The sequence below is a fragment of the Gekko japonicus genome, unplaced genomic scaffold, assembly GCF_001447785.1.
Source record: "Gekko japonicus isolate JY-2015 unplaced genomic scaffold, Gekko_japonicus_V1.1 scaffold260, whole genome shotgun sequence".
Classification (NCBI taxonomy): Eukaryota; Metazoa; Chordata; class Lepidosauria; order Squamata; family Gekkonidae; genus Gekko; species Gekko japonicus.
The window spans coordinates 541219-545540 of NW_015162483.1; positions in this window are offsets into that span (position 1 = coordinate 541219).

Sequence of the window (4322 nt, forward strand, 5' to 3'; positions counted from 1 at the left end):
GTTCTTTCAAGGATAAAATAAGAAGATTGCTTGCACAGACATTGCTTAGGGAAAAAATAAGGCTATCCCAGGACTATCCATGGATATTTGAGAGTGTGGAGAGGGAAAGCAGAAAATTCCATGGGAAAAAAGGGACATATCTAGCCACAGTACTTCATTTTTTCGACAGAAATGTACTAGACAAATGCATGTTGGTGTTTCCTTCTGGGTTATCTGAGAATAGGTTGAGCCTAAATCCTTCTCAGATAGAGAAGTGTGGCTTTGAAAATAATCTGGCATTGATTTTATCTGTGGAGTATGGTGCTTGTTGATAGACCACAACTTGTATCTTTCAAACTCCTATCCATAAGGAATACTAGGGGCTTTCTAATAAAATACAGTATTATTTTCTATGTAAGGGTAGCACAGATTCTAAAGACCTTCACTGACAGACAAGTAGCCTTGCTGTTCTCTGTTGAAAAGCAGTTTTAAAATAACAATGGAGTGTAAGGCAAATAGAGGCCGATAACACTATGTACATTCATTTTAATTAATGTGTGAATGTATCAGATCAGTGTCTGACTTACTAATAGCGTACACCAAACTTGTTAAGCACTTTTAGAATTTTGCAAAAGTAGTGGCTACTATTACAAAATGGCTGCCATGTGGTTGGGCCAGTAACAAAATGCTAGGAGACTCCAAACCAAGTATCCCCCTGTGATGGAAGCAGTTGCTTTTGAATGGGCACTCCCTGAAGATGCAATGACAATGCCTCCAGCACTTGACTGAAGCATCTCTTCACTGATGCTTCAGTCAAGTGCCTTGACGCGGCAGTCTTGGTGGGACTTCTCATAAGCGGTGGCCTCCCGGTTTGCTTTATTGAGATCCAGGTCATCCTGGCTTACCAGTCTCCTCTGGAGGTTAGGCTCCCTTAGTCCCATGAGGAACTGGTTTAGGAGAAGGTTTAGGTCAGTGAAGGAACACCTGGTGGCAGCCCGACAGAGCCGCCAGGAAATCGGAGGCGGTCTCGTCGGGGCCCTGGATTTTTGCAAAAAAGTCAATTTGCTCCACAAACTTAATGGGTTTGGGAGCCAGGTGGTCAGTCAGCGCCTTGACCAAAGAGTTATAAGACTCGTCTTTGGTCAGTTTGGGTGCTATTAAGTCCTTCAGCAGAAGATGGGCCTCCATCCTGCAGTGGCGGAGAAGTATACCTTCTTCATACGTTGTGGATTGTGAAGTGGCTCTTGAGGGTCTCTAGCCAGGTTTCCCACTGTGAGGGTTGGACGATATCGAAAGCAGGGAGACTCTCGGGTGCGGCCACTATCTTAGGGTTCACGAGGAAGCAAACAACGGGAATGGCGGGAACTAGCAAGCGTAGAGGAGTGGTGCAGTGCTGCTCTTGTGATCAGCGGTGCGATGCTCGGAGCTGGGAGCGGTGCAATGAGCGGCGCTTTCGAAGCTGCGCACGATACCAGCGGCGGTGGCGATTTCAGCGCGACGACTCAAAGTGATGCCCGGAGTGTGGTCTCTATTCAAGGGGAGATTAATCCCATCCTCGTCACCAGTGAAAAGCACGCAGATGGAGAGTGATTTCAGCTCAGCATACCTTTACTTAGTTCAGAACAAGACAAGCCTAACTGGCTCGCAGGCTGGTTTATATGTGCTCCAGTTCTACACCCTAAACACCCCCACACCAGTGATTGGCTATTTTACAGTGGCCAAGAGTTCCATAGGCTCTCAGCCGGGAGCCTAGCCCTCCGATAGGTGCGGGCTAGGATCTGCTTGACCCTTTGTTCTCATGACCGAAGCTCGGCTTCTTCACCTGACCGCATGGCGACCTAGTCACGCACGGGGTCAGGGATGAATACATTACATGGTTGAACAGATTGTTTTCCCCATATTCTAAATGCACACTAGACAGATGTGGTGGATAAGCACAGATGCTGCAGAAAGGATATTCAGGTGGTACTTTGATATGCTAGAGCAATCTCAGATAGCAGCAGATGTTGCCACCCAGATAATGGGAGTGAGGAAAAAGAGTAGAAGATACTAAAGAGTGGGAGGAGAGCAAGGAGAGCCAAGAAGAGAAGGAGGAGGCAGCAGGAGGAAATGAGTGGAGCAGGGTGAGAGGGAACAACGTGGAATCATGGGGGATGCAGACAGTGTGAGTGAGGGGAGCAAGGGAGTAGATTGTGGAAATGCCCCCCCCCATCCACTTCCATCCTCACAGAAACCAAGGTACTTAAAGCCAAATCAGCTTTGCAATTCCAACCAGAGATACCCACCCATCCCCTGATGCCTCCACATGAGCCCCTCTGGTCTTTACCTGGACTTGGAGTCCTGCAGGCTGCACACTGGTGGAGGGAGGAATGGATGCTGGAAATGCAGCAGTACAAAAATGAGGGGGTAATTCTAATCCACAAACCCCAGCCAGGCAGCCCCACAGCAAAACTCCTCCAAGACTGGCTGCTGCTGTTGCTGAGCTGCTGAAGGTGGACAGAAGCTGAGCTGTGCTGCTGGGTCTGATGGAGGAGGAGAAGGAGGAGCTATATGGCCCAGGGCTGTGCAGGCAAGGCATAAAGGCTCACATGCTCTCTGGTGTAGTTTGCAAGGAAGCGGAAGTGGCAGCGTGGCTTAGCTAAGCTTGTATTTGCTGGGCTCTTTGCTTAGAGCCCGCCCATTGTTCCAAAAGTCCAATGAGAGGCAGGGTAAGGCAGCCAATGATCTGAGATCAGGGCGGGGACTCAGGCTCCGTTCTTCTTTCTGTTTTGTCCCCTCGTCCTGCTCTTCTCCTGAGTCCTCCTGACTGTGCGAAGTCGTGATAGATTGGGGGGTGAGGGGACCAGGGGGAGGCAGGGGGAGCTGAGGATTGGGGAGGGGGCCTATTAAAATCACGGGGCCCCCACACTAGCTATGGGCCTGTATGTGCTCCTCACCACCCCAGCTGAGGCTGGCTTGCAGTATTGCTAATACACCTGAATAAATACTGGGAGGGAAATTGGCTGGGAGGGGGGGGGCTCAGCTATATCGGTAGCTGAATATGGATCTCTGATCTTTATTCAGCTCAACTTATCGGTATTTTTGGGTATTTTCCAGTTCAGTTTATGCTGAATGCGCACCCCTAGTTCACGTGCTTTGCTTTTACATGCTTGGGCAAGGTAGGGAGCTAGCATTGCAACTTGGTACTGAACATCATCAGCCCAAGCCATCCCCATAAATGGTTTTGTTGGGTAATGAACAATCTTTTATCTATCTTTCTTCTGTCACAGAACCTCTCCTCTGTCCCAGATCATTCTATAGCTGACACACCAGTTCCCCCACTTTTGCTGCCTTGCCACTTTAGAATGCATTCATTGAGAAAAGGGAGTGCAGCCAGCTTAAGAGTGTGCCTATGTCTCATGACTTGTCATTCACCCTCTAAGGAATTAGAGGCAAACATAGCATGCCAAGCAGGTTGGGGAGTACAAGATTGATCCTCTTTTGAGGTAATCATTCAGAAAAGATATTACACTCTTAATACAGACTTTAAATTACTTTTAGTCTTGCCAGCTAACTATAAATATATATATGCAGCTTTATCCCATTGGCTCCCAATTATTTTCTGGGCACATTATTAAAAAAAAATGTTGCTTTTGAGCTTCGATGACCTAAATAGTGTTGGTATGAATTCATTCTAAAGTGCTGTCAATACCTTCCCTAATTGCATTGCTTACTCTTTTTTTACTGGATCTGGTTTTCACTGGTGCTCTGCGATGTAATTAACATGGACCACTCCACAGCTGAATGTCATTTGACAAAGCAGGCTGTGGGTCATGAGACTTATGTCATAATATATTATTTTGTCTTTAGGATGTCTCAAGGCTTTGTTATTTTGTCCTTCAAATAGGTCTTTGTATTCCCTGAAATGTGTGTGTATATAATGAAGCAGAGATCTTTATTGTACAGTTCTTCTTTTTCTACATTACTGATGAATCTGCAAGACTGACTTGACAAAAAATAAATGGATCTAGTCTATGGGGAACAGTTTATTTGTAATGAGACACAAATGTTTCCAGGATTTATGTGGTCTGGTTGTGATTCTTTCATTATAAATGAGGTTTACAGCTGAGTTGAGAAGTTTTGTCATGGTGAAGAGAATTGTGCCATGGTTAATCTCGCTTCTAATAAATACAACAGTGCATGAGCCTACAGGAATAGTTCTCAAGACTCCCATGGGATAATTGTTAGGCTTAGTAAGAATAATAAAAGAACCCAGATAAATTTGGATGTTCTAAAGTTATTTGTAGGTAAAATCTATTGAGTAGATTATTGGTGATTTCAGACAGCATTTAAATCTGTTTTGT